Genomic DNA, 13,195 nt, shown 5'->3' on the forward strand with positions numbered 1-13,195 from the left:
TGGGTGTCCGTTACGTGAATGCCCTCCTTTGAGTCATCATGGCCAGGGGATTTGTGTACAGCTGTGGCACTTTCCTCCTCTCCCCTGGATGTGCTTAGTTTAAAGCTCTCCTCAACAAGTTGGTGATTCTCATAGAGAAGAGCTTCTTCCGTCTGCTTGTGAGGTGAATATAGTCTCTTGCATGCAGACCACTGTCATTGAACTGCATACCAAGGTTGAGGAATCCAAAGCCTACACAGTGACACCATCTCCAAAGCCTTTGGTTGACCTCCTCAATGTGCTCCTCCCTCTGACGGCCACGTGCTCTGACTGGGAGGATTGAGGAGAAGACAACTTATAGTTTCATATTTTCACAGTTATTAGGGTTGGAAGGGACCTATTAGACCATTGCCTGGGCAGGAAAGAGTGCTTGGGTCAGATGACCCCACCTAGGTGTCTGTCCAATCTCCTTTTGAATATTTCCGAGGAAGGGGACAACACCACCTCCCTTGGAAGCCTATTCCATGTTTTGGCAACCCTCACTGTAAAGAACTTTTTCCTGATGTCCAGCCTGAATTTGCTATCTTTTAACTTGTGTCCATTGTTTCTAGTTACCCTGACTGTCGCCCTGGTAAACACTGTATCCCGCACTTCCTGCTGACCCCCCCGATGAGTTTGTAGGCGGCCACAAGATCACCTCTCAGCCTCCTCTTGTGGTCCCCCAATCGGTCCAAATAGTGTTTTTTCTGTAGGCCTTTAACCAAGCGGGTGGCCCTCCTCTGAACCCTTTCCAGGTTATCTACATCCCTTCTGAACTGCGGCAACCAAAATGACACAGTACTGCAGCTGCGGCCTGACTAATGCCGCATAAAGGAGAAGTATAACCTCCCCAGACCTGTTTGTGATGCACCTACTTATGCAAGAAAGAGTATGGCTAGCTTTACTTATTACCTCATTGTTGGTGACTCATACATTGGTGACTCATGTTCATTTTGGAGTTGATTATGACTCCGAGGTCTCTTTCTGCAGCTGTGCTGCTTAAAATGGTCCCTCCCAGGCTATAGGAGCGCTGATGATTCTTCCTCCCCAGGTGCAATACATGACACTTATCCTTGTTAAACTTCATCCTGTTCTGTTCCGCCCACCTCCCCAGCCTGTCCAAATCCACTTGGATTTGCTCCTTGCCCTCTAGTGTGTTTACCTCCCCCCATAGTTTTGTGTCATCAGCAAACTTGGGCAGAGTGCCTACTACTTCCTCCTCCAAGTCACTAATGAAAATATTGAATAGTATCAGTTCCAGGACAGAGCCTTGGGGGACTCTGCTGCCTACATTTCTCTAGGTAGAAACCGAACTGTCTACCACCACTTTCTGGGTGCATCCCATAAGCCAATTTTCCACCCACCAGACTGTGTAATACTCTACATTGCAATTTTTTAGTTTATAAGAATTGGGTGTGACACTGTGTCAAAGGCCTTTTTAAAGTCTAGGTAAACAACATCTACCTCTGTTCCCCCATCCAAGCATTTTGTGACCCGGTCATAAAATGAAACTAGGTTGGTTAGTCAGGATCTGCCTGCTATGAACCCATACTGATTGCCCTTTAGCATTACTTTACCTGCTGGTCCCCTGCAAATGTGATCTTTAACTATTTTCTCAAAGGTCTTGCCAAGGATAGAGGTGAGCCTATAGTTACCTGGTTCCTCCTTCCTCCCCTTCTTGAAAATAGAGACAACACTGGCCCTTTTCCAATCCTCTGGGACTTGTCCTGAGCACAAGTGCTCAAACAGTTGTGCCAGCAGGTCTGCTATGACTCCAGCTAATTTTCTAAGTACCCTAGGGTGAAGATCATCAGGGCCTGTTGACTTAAATACATTCAGCCCCTCCAGATGCCCCCTGACTAGGTCCGCTTGAACTGCTGGTGGGTTGGTATATATCCTGGGCTTGTAGAAAGTCCGAATGGGATGCGTTTTCATATCCAGGAACATGGATGCAAAGAATTCATTTAGAATCTCTGCTTTAGCCATCCTATCTGTTACCAGTTGTCCTTGTTCATCCTGAAGTGGTCCTAAGTTACCTTGCTCTTTCTTTTTGCTGCCTACGTACTTAAAAAATGACTGTTATCCTTAACTTTTGTCGCCAGCCTAAGCTCCATCTCTGCTTTGGCTCTCCTCACTGTTTCCCTGCAAGATGTATATTGTTCCTTAACATAGAGACCAACTCCCCCCGTTTTTTTCCCACTCTGTCCTGTCCGTACAGCCTGTAGCCCTCAATGCCCACTGCCCAGTCATGGGTAGGATCCCACCAGGTTTCTGATAGCCCAACCAGGTCGAATTCTTTATTTGCAAGCAGGAGTGCAAGTTCCTGCTGCTTGTTCCCCATGTTCCTAGCATTGGTATGGAGGCATCTAACCCCCGTGATAGGTGCCCTTGCTAATAGCCCATTCTGTTGCCTAGTGGGGCTCTTGTTACTTACCTGGACTGCTCCAGCACATGGCATGTGCTTTGTCGTACCTGGCTTCTCCCTGTCGTCATCATCCCCACCCCACTATGAACCTAGTTTAAAGCCCTGCTAAGGAGATCAGCCAAGCTGTAAGAGAAGAGACTCTTACTTCTTGGAGAGAGATATAGTCTCCATCTTGCCCAAACAAGGCCATATCCTGGAAGTATAGGTCGTCAAGGAAGTCAGATCTCATGCAGTGACCAGCTCTGAAGCTGCGAGTTGACTTCTCCAGTGCAGTTGCTGTGGTGCTGTCCTTGACCTCTGACTGGCAGAATGGATGAGAAGACCACCTGTGCTCCTGAACCTCTGAGCCCGGTTCCCAGCTCTGTGCAGTCACTCATGATCCTGCCCAGACTACTCTGGGCTGCATCATTTGTTCCCACATGGATGAGGACCATGGGATAGCAGTTGGAAAGCCTGATCAAGTCTGGATTCCTCGTTGTGGCATCACGAACCCCCATTCTGTGGGATCCAGGAGGCAGATGGCTCCCTCCGTTCCTTGCAGGAAGGAGTCACCTACCATGATGACCTGACGTCTTCTCTTCCGGCTGCATGGTTCTCTCTCAGTTGGCTTGGTGGTATCTGTAAGTGCAGCCTCTACTACTGTGCTCTCTGGCAGTGACACCAGGGCCTCCAATCTGTTCTCCAGCTGAACAGAGGGAGTTGCCCTGGCTTTGCAACGTCTAGTCTTTGAAGTGACCGTCTGCCATCCGGCCTCATCAGCTCTCTCCTGTGATCCCTCCCCTCCAGGTGTGCGGACCTGCAGTGAATGGAAGTACCCATCAATCTCCTCCTTGATCACCCTGATCCCCACAGCCTGCTCACCTCTGCCTGGAGTTCCTTCACCTGTCCCTCCAGGGCCTCAATCTCCGCAGACGAGAACCTCATGGTGTTTAACACCGAAAAATGCAAGGTTCTCCACCTTGGGAGGAAAAACCTGCAGCACCCTTATAGGCTCGGCAGTGCTACGTTGGTTAGCACTACAGAAGAAAGAGACTTGGGGGTCATCATTGACCACAAGATGAACATGAGCCTCCAATGCAATGCTGTGGCTAGTAAAGTGACCAAAATGCTGGCGTGCATCCATAGATGCTTCTCGAGCAAATCCCGGGACATCATTCTCCCCTTGTACTCGGCCTTAGTGAGGCCACAGCTGGAGTACTGCGTCCAGTTTTGGGCTCCACAATTCAAAAAGGATGTGGAGAAGCTTGAGAGAGTCCAGAGGAGAGCCACGCGCATGATCAGAGGTCAGGAAAACAGATCTTACGATGACAGGCTGAGAGCCATGGGACTCTTTAGCCTGGAAAAGCGCAGGCTCAGGGGTGATCTGATGGCCACCTATAAGTTTATCAGGGATGTCCACCAGGATCTGGGGGAACGTCTGTTCACCAGAGCGCCCCATGGGATGACGAGGTCGAACGGTCACAAACTCCTGCAAGACCGTTTCAGGCTGGACATCAGGAAGAATTTCTTTACTGTCCGAGCCCCCAAGGTCTGGAACAGTCTGCCAGCGGAGGTGGTTCAAGCGCCTACATTGAACACCTTCAAGAGTAAATTGGATGCTTATCTTGCTGGGATCCTATGACCCCAGCTGACTTCCTGCCCTTTGGGCAGGGGGCTGGACTCGATGATCTCCTGAGGTCCCTTCCAGCCCTAATGTCTATGAAATATGTGGGACAAGCGAGGGGACCCCTTGCCCCTCCACTACCCTGGGCCCTCATGAATCTGCCAGGCAACTCTCCTGCAGGCAGGGGGCCCAGGTGCCACTGATCCACTCAAAGGCTCTGTCTGGGTGGAGGCCTCAGTGGAGCCCCAGGTGGGAGGCAGCATCAGGGCAGGTCCCTGGCTGTGCTCCGAGTCACCACCCTCATTAAAGTTTCTCTTATGTACACTCACCTGAGGGCTCTGTAGACTCTGTCTGAAGCCTCCGAGTCTGATGCATGGAGCCTCTGGCCCCTGCTGTTCTCTTCCCTGTGCAAACTCCTGCACAAACTCTGGCGCACTCTTTGATGAGTGTGCCTGTTTGCCAGCCTGCTCACCTGGCTCGGGAGTGCAGCTCCCGCCTGGTGCAGCTAAATAGGGATGGGAGGGGGGAAAAAACCCCTTCCTGAAGACCTATGACTGCCCCTATTCCACCTCCCTCTGCCTGGCTCAGCTTACCTTGCTGGCGCTGCTGGCTTGGTCTCTCCGCTTCTCTCTGTGGGATCAAGGGGGTGCTGAGGGCTCATGTGTGCTTGTAACATGTGTGCCTCCTTTGGCTTCCCAGCCCAACTGGAGGGGATTCAAATCTCCCACTCCAAACTTATGCTCCTAGTTCCTTAAGCTTGGCCCCCATGGTCTTATAGTCACTCATGATTCTCCCAGGGCCGTTTCTCACTGTGTCATTGGTGCCCATGTGGACAAGAAGCATGGAGTAGTGGTTCATAGGGCAGACCAGTTTAGGGATCCTCGCTGTAACATCTTGGATCCTGGCTCCTGGAAGGCAGTAGACCTCTCGAGCAAAGGTTAAAGATGAGTTAAAGATGTTTCCCAGTTAGATGTATTTAGATGTATTTTGAGTAAATAAAGAAAATGATGCTGTTGCTAAAAAGGGAAATCTTGTTTTGGGATATGCTTTTACAAGTGTTACATGAGCGATATGGGCGATGACAATTCCACTGTACTTGGTGCTGGTGAGACCTTGGCTGTTTCCATTTTGGATACTACACTCTTAAGAAAGATACAGGCAAGCTAGAAAGAACAACAACAATGGTAAGAGATTTGGAAAATGTGACTGGTGAGAAAAGATTGTAAGAACTGGATTTGTTTTTGCTAGAAAATAAAAATCTCAAAGGGAGTGGGAAAGGAACATGATAAAATAGCTCTGGAGTAAATCCCCTGCCTTCAATGGATTTATTCTAGATTTAGAATGGTGCAACACAAAACTTTTTCCCTGACTTATTAGATCATAACCAAATGATAAGTGAAGAAAATCCCCTACCTATTGTATCGCCCTTGAGAAGAAACCTCACAATAAGGACTTTGTTTTCCACCAGCCCAGGCATTTTACTATATTAGATCAGGCCTTTGGCCTGTCTAAGCAAAGTGCAGTACTGATACTGTTACTGATACTGGCCAGTGTTCACAGGTGGTCTTAGACATAGAAAACATGCTTTGTTTATTGCCCTCATGATCTATGAGAAAGCTTGAAGCTGAATGATAATCTTGTCTGTCAGCGAGAACTTTGATCTTCATAAGGGAAAGATACTCTAATGCAAGGAATTTGTTACTTCAAAGCTTTTCTGTCTCAGCACAGAACATGGGGCTGACTGAGAAACACAAGACATTCTTTCTCTCTTGTGCATCTTTGTGACCTCTCAGTGTATAGAATTCCTAGCTAAGTTGATGTAATGACGAGCCCCTTGGTTACTGCAGTGTAGAATCTGAGTCAATGGGTGTGTCTGCATGAGATGTTTACTGCACACTAAACTAATTAGCTGCACAGCAAATGTCTCAGCATCTATATGTGCACTGCTATTAGGCTGGAGTAAATTAATTTACTCCATCACAAGACAGTACTTGTATTTGTATAAGTACAAGTACTTTTCTGCAGTGTAGTAAAAAATGCAGCAGTACACATGTAGACACTGGAGGGGCTGGCTGGGGCACACAGGTGCTTCAGTGCAGGGCTGCCTGCTGAATAGCCCTATACTGAAAGTCTCTTGGATCTCAGCCAGCCTCTCCACAGCATGTTGAGGTTTGGAGGCTGACCCCCAGTACTTCCTGCCAGACAGGGTTGCTCTGACCAAGTTTCATGTACTGCACATGAATAAACTCTGGAGCTTATTGCTGTGGAATTAATTGCTCCCAGGTGCACATTCAAATGGTGGTAAAAGGGCTCAGCAACCCCCTTGGCTCAACAGGGAACACATGGACCTCCTACATCTAAAAAGAGAGGCATACAATGAATGGAAGACAGGAAATACCACCAAGGAGGAGTCTACTGCACTGGTCCACACCTGCAGGAAGTGAACTAGAAAAGCCAAGGCTGCAACTGAACTCCATCTGGCTACACAAATCAAGGAGTCCATCTGGCTACAAAAAGTCCTTCTTCAGAGTTGAAAGAAAAACAAGGACAAAACTGATCCCTAATAAACCAGCTGGGGCAGCTGACTACCGACACCCAGGAAAAAGCCAATCTGCTTCATGATTGCTTTACATCAGTTTTTCACCAGCCCAAAGGGACCACCCTGCCGAAAATGATGCGGGATGACCAGGGTGAAGATGAATATATGAATATATATTGTAAGGGAGCATTTTGAGAGGCTGGACACTCATAAATCAGCTGGTCTGGATAGGTTGTACCCAAGAGTGCTCAAAGAACTGGCAGACATCATAGTGCAGCCACTGGGGAGAATATTCAAGAACTCATGATGCTCAGGTGAAGTATCTAAAGATTGGAAGAGGGACAATGTGGTGCCCATCTTCAATAAAGGGAGGAAAGAAAACATGGGAACCTACAGGCCGATCAGTGTGAGCTCAATCCCTGGGAAGATTTTGGAAAAAATTATCAAAGAAACCATTCTTGACAGGCTAACAGAAGGCAACATTCTGAGGAATAGCCATCACAGGTTTGTTGTGGGTAGGTCTTGCTTGACCAATCTCATTTCCTTCTATGACCAGGTGACATCACCAGGACAAAAGGGAAGAGGTTGATGTCATATATTTGGAATTTAAAAAAGCCTTTGACCTGGTGTCCTATGATGGATTGTCCTCACGGAAAAATTGGGCAACTGCAGCCTCAGCTACTCCGCAGTCTGATGGCTGGGGAACTGGCTCTGAGGTCGGACCCAGAGAGTGGTAGTTGATGGAACCAAATCAACATGGCAGTCGGTGACTAGTGGCATCTCCTAAGGCTCTATTCTTGGACCTGTACTTTTTAATGTCTTCATAAACAATCTGGACACTGGTGTCAAAAGTGCACTGGCCAAGATCACTGATGACACCAAACTTTGAGGAAAAGTGTCCACACTTGAGGATAGGCTGCTGGTCCAGGTCGACCTCAATAGGTTTGCAAGGTGGGTGGATGAAAACCTGATGGCATTCAATACAGAGAAATACAAGGTGCTCCACCTCAGGAATAAACCCCGCATCACACTCATAGGTTTGGCAATGCTACACTTGCTAGCACCACCTGGAAGGACGTGGGCAGTGGGGTTCCGCAGGGCTCGGTCCTCGGGCCCGCACTGTTCAACATCTTCATCAGTGACTTGGATGAGGGGGTAGAAAGCACCCTGTTCAAGTTTGCTGATGACACTAAGATGTGGGGGAATGTGGGTGCACTAGAAGGGTGCAATAGGCTACAAGCTGACCTTGACAGGTTGCAACGGTGGGCGGATGAGAATAGGATGGGGTTTAACACTGATAAGTGCAAGGTGTTGCACATGGGGAGGAAGAACCGGCACCACACTTACAGGTTGGGGAACTCCCCTCTTGCCAGCACGGAGACGGAAAAGGATCTTGGAGTCGTCATTGACTCCACGATGAACATGGGCCGGCAGTGTGGGGAGGCAGTCAAGAAGGCCAACCGTACCCTGTCATGCATCCACAGATGCATCTCGAGCAGGTCCAGGGAGGTGATCCTCCCCCTCTATGCGGCACTGGTCAGGCCGCAGCTGGAGTACTGCGTCCAGTTCTGGGCGCCACACTTCAAGAGGGACGTGGACGATATGGAAAGAGTTCAGAGGAGGGCCACTCGTATGATCAGGGGTCAGCAGGGCAGGCCTTATGAGGAGAGGCTACGGGACCTGAACCTGTTTAGCCTCCACAAGAGAAGGTTAAGGGGGGACCTTGTGGCCTGCTACAAACTGGTCAGGGGGGATCAGCAGGTATTGGGGGAGTCCCTGTTCCCCCGTGCACTGCCAGGAGTGACCAGGAATAACGGTCACAAGCTGGCGGAGGGTAAGTTTAGATTAGATATTAGGAGGCGCTACTTCACAGTCAGGGCGGCTAGGGCCTGGAACCAGCTTCCAGGGGAAGTGGTGCAGGCTCCTAGCCTGGGGATTTTTAAAAGGAAGTTAGATGAGCACCTTGCCGGGGTCATCTGACCCCGGTGCTCTTTCCTGCCAAGGCAGGGGGTCGGACTAGATGATCTACCTAGGTCCCTTCTGACTCTAGCTACTATGAAACTATGAAACTATGAAACCACAACTGAAACAGACTTGGGGGTCATGACTGACCACAAGATGACTATGAACCACCAGTGCAATACTGCAGCTGGCAAAGGGAACAAAACTCTGGCTTGCATCTACCCATGCATCTTGAGCAAGACCCAGGATGTCATCCTCCCACTGTACTCAGCCTTGGTGAGGCCACAGCTGGAGTACTGCATTCAATTCTGGGCTCCACAATTTAGGAAGGAGGTGGAGAAGCTTGAAAGAGTCCATAGGAAAGCCATGTGCATGATCAGAGGGCAAGAGAACAGGCCTTATGAAGAAAGGCTGTGACCTATGAGACTCTTCAGCCTGGAGAAGCACAGGCTCAGGGGTGACATGGTGGCAGCCTATAAGTACATCAGGGATGTGCATCAGGATCTCAGGGAACGCCTGTTCACCAGAGCACCCCAGAAGATGACAAAGTCCAATGGTCACAAACTCCTGCAAGACTGTTTTAGGCTGGACACAAGGAAAAATCTTCTTTACTGTCCGAGCCCCCAAGACCTGGAAGAGACTCCCTCCAGAGGTGGTGCAAGCATCTACTCTGGACACTTTTCAGAAACATTTGGATGTTTATCTTGCTGGGATCCTTTGAGTTTGTCCCTGGCTCTGGTGTGAGACACACAGGCAGAAGCCTGTTGCACCCCTGTTGAGCCCAGGGACCCCCAGGATCACCTAGCAGGATCCTGACCCAGACCCCCAGTGCAGCCTGAGGTAGGTGGGGCCCATGGCAGGGAGGGAGGGACCCCAACCCAGGCAGCTGCAGGGCAGCTGAGCCAGAGCCAAGAAGGGACACCCCTCCTACCCCTGCTCCTGCTTGGCCCAGTCCCCAGGGAGCCATACAACCAGTCCTGCCCAGTGCATGAGACAGGGGAAGGGGTGGAAGGTACTCACCTATCCCCTTCTTCTGTGGGGCAGGGACCCCCAGCCCCTAGAGCAGAACGGTGATGTCAGTGAGCCCTTCTGCATATGTGCATGGTTTAAAAAGGGCTCGCCGACAGCATAGCCGCAGGTTGTCCCTGGCTCTGGTGTCAGACACATAGGCGGAAGCCTGTTGCACCCCCATTGAGGCCAGGAGCCCCCAACGGGACTCCAACCTGGACCCCCAGTGCAGCCTGAGGTAGGTGGGGCCCATGGCAGGGAGGGAGGGACCCCAACCCAGACAGCTGCGGGGCAGCTGAGTAAGAGCTGAGGAGGAACATGCCCCCCCAGCTTCTACTTCGCCCAGCCCAGCCCCCAGGGAGCCATGTGACTGGAGCCTCACGAACAGGCCACGCAAACAGACACACTTGTCTGCTTGATGCGCAAGTTAGTGCAGGAGTTTGTGCAGGAAGGTGAGTGAGAGGGCCCGCGGCCCTGCCTGTAAGCCCCTAGGGTAGGTAGTCACAGTAGTAGCCAGACTACCACTGGTAAAATGCGCTACATCCTGAGGGTCCTCTTGGGGTCTGTGAGCCCCCCCACCCCTTCAGTGCCTCAGAGGCCTCCACCCACCAGGCAGATGGAGCCCCTGGCTCCCAGCTGTGGGGGGTGCCTGACACTTTTTCAGGCTCTGGGGCCTGGGAGCATAGCCACCTCCCCTTGTGAGGTCTGCTCCATTTTGGGGTCTCTGGCATGCCAGCTGGAGGAGCTCCAGGCCACAGTCCAGAGACTGTGCCATCAGGGATTGTGAGAGGGAGATAGTCTCCTATTGCCAGGCCCTTCACCCCCTGGAGGCGGAGGATAGACCAAGGTTGCCCTCCAGGACAAGGGAGGACTTGGGGAGCTCCCATTCTGTCCAGCCAAGGGGTTGGACTAAGGTGGTCAAGGGCCCCAAGGCCTGCTGCACCAAGGTCCCCGCCCCACTGGAGCGTTGCAACAGGTATGAACCTCATGCAGCCCCAGAAGAGCCTGCCAAGCTGCCAGCTCCTGCAGGCAACACAGGCTCAACTGTAACTACTGCCTCCACTCTCCCTCAGACAAAGCACAAAGTGTTTGTCGTGGGAGACTCCATCCTGAGGGGGACTGAGGGGGCAATCTGCCGCCCTGACCCCTTAGCCCAGGAAGTCTGCTGCTTCCCGGGAGCCCGTATCCAAGACACTGCGGAGAAGATCCCTGAGCTCCTCCAGCCCACTGACCACTACCCTATGCTCCTTATCCATGTGGGCACAAATGACATGGCTCGGAGCGCTCCCAGCCAGGTCATGAAGCGCTACAGGGATTTGGGAGTGGGGCTTAAGGGGTTGGGGGTGCAGGTGGTGTTTTCCTTAATCCTCCCAGTCTCAGGCTATGGGCTGAGGAGGGAGAGGAGGATCGAGATAGTAAACCAAAGACTGTGGTGTTGGTGTCATTGGGAAGGCATCGGCTTCCATGACCACAGCCTGCTCTTTGGCGAGAGAGGCAGCGAGCTGCTGGGAAGGGATGGCCTCCACCTCTATCCGCTGAGGAGGAGGCTCTTCTCAGCCAGACTGGCTGACCTGCTCCACTGGGCTTTAAATTAAGCTCACCAGGGGATGGGGAGGACTACTGCCACTGTTGGCCCACTGAGCAACCTTTGCAAAGCCAGTAGGCCAAGGCACTTAAGGGAGCCCACTCCTGCCCCAGCCCTGGAACAATCTGTCAGCAAGGCAAGGGCCCCCAAAGGGACACTTTCTTGCCTGTACACAAATGCCAGGAGCTTGGGGAATAAACAGAAGTGACTTGTTCTCCTGCTTAACACAAATAACTATGATGTCATAGGGATAACAGAGACCTGGTGGGACTCCACCCATGACTGGGCCACAGGCATAGATGGCTATCCCCTGTACAGGAGAGATTGAGTGGACAAAAGGGGCAGAAGTGTAGTTCTCTATGTCAATGAAAGCTACGCTGGAGACCCTCTGGGTTAAAATCCATGGGGAACAGGCACATACACAAGAGTCTTACAGACTTCATACCAGGATCAAGAGCTTGAGAAGGAGTTGCCAGGGAATTGGCTGAAGTGTGCACGCTCCCGGTGCATGGTTGTCATGGGAGACTTCAACTACCCAGACATCTCGTGGGAAGAGTACTTGGCCAAATCTGAATGGTTGCAAAGCTTTCTCTTATGCATGGATGAGCTTTATCTGATCAAGAAGTCTATGGGCTGATGAGAGGTAAAGTGCTGCTCAACCTGGTTCTGGCAATGGGGGATGACCTAATCAGCAACCTAATGATTGAAGGGAAGCTGGGTGACAGTGACCACGAGCTGATCACCTTCACCATCTGCCTGTAAAGCTGGCAAGTCAGTCAGCAATACAGAAGTCCTCAACTTCAGGAAAGCTGACTTTGACAACCTCAGGAGGCTTGTCAGTGAGGCCCTAAGGGCACGACCCAAAGGGGAGGGGAGTTCAGGATGAGTGGTTGCTCCTCAAGGGAGCAGATCCTGGATGCACAAGCAAAGTCTATTCCATCTTGGAGGAAAGGCAGCAAAAGGGCACAGCAGTCCCCTTGGCTCTCCAGGGAACTAGCGGACCTCCTGCATCTAAAAAGAAAGACCTACAAAGGATGGAGGACTGGATCCACCTCCAAGGAGGAATATTCTGCACTGGTCCAGACCTGCAGGGGCAAACCAGGAAAGCCAAGGCTGTGACTGAACTCCAACTAGCTACAAGTATCAAGGACAATAAAAAGTCCTTTTTTAGATACGTGGGGAGCCAGAGGAAAAGCAAGGGCAACACTGGACCCCTGCTAAACCAGATGGGACAACTGACAACTGACGCCCAGGAAAAAGCCAGCTTGCTAAATGGGTACTTTGTGTCGGTTTTTCACCAGTCCCAAGGGACGCCCCTGCCCATTACAGGACAGGGAAGGCCCAGGTGAGGGAGATTTCTTACCCTCCATCAATGCTGACCTTGTGAAGGAACACCTTGAGAGGCTGGACACCTTCAAGTCAGCCGGCCCTGACAGTCTACACCCCAGGGTACTCAAGGAGCTGGCAAGCATCATAGCTCAGCCCCTGGCACGGATCTTCAAGAACTCCTGGTGCTCTGGTGAAGTGCCCGAAGATTGGAAGAAAGCCAATGTGGTGCCTATCTTCAAGAAAGGGAGGAAAGTGGATCTGGCAAACTACAGGCTCATCAGCCTGACCTCTATCCTAGGGAAGGTCTTAGAAAAGATTATCAAAGAGACCATTCTTAACAGACTGGCTGATGGCAACATCCTGAGGGATAGCCAGCATGGGTTTGATGCGGGTAGGTCTTGCTTGACCAATCTTATTTCCTTTTATGACCAGGTGACCTATCACCTGGACAAGGGAGAAGAGATTGATGCCATATATCTTGACTTCAAAAAAGCCTTTGATCTGGTATCCCATGATCACCTTTTGGCGAAACTGGCTAACTGCGGCCTCGGCTTCACCATGATCTGCTGGCTGGGGAATTGGCTCTGTGGTTGGACCCAGAGGGTGGTGGTTGATGGAAGTCAATCGTTGTGGTGCCTGTGACCAGTGGGGTCCCTCAAGGCTCTGTCCTTGGGCCTATACTATTCAACATCTTCATTAATGATGTGGACATTGGTATCAGAAGTG

The sequence above is a fragment of the Crocodylus siamensis genome, chromosome 4 (assembly GCF_052110815.1).
Source record: "Crocodylus siamensis isolate JL-2025a chromosome 4, ASM5211081v1, whole genome shotgun sequence".
NCBI lineage: Eukaryota > Metazoa > Chordata > Crocodylia > Crocodylidae > Crocodylus > Crocodylus siamensis.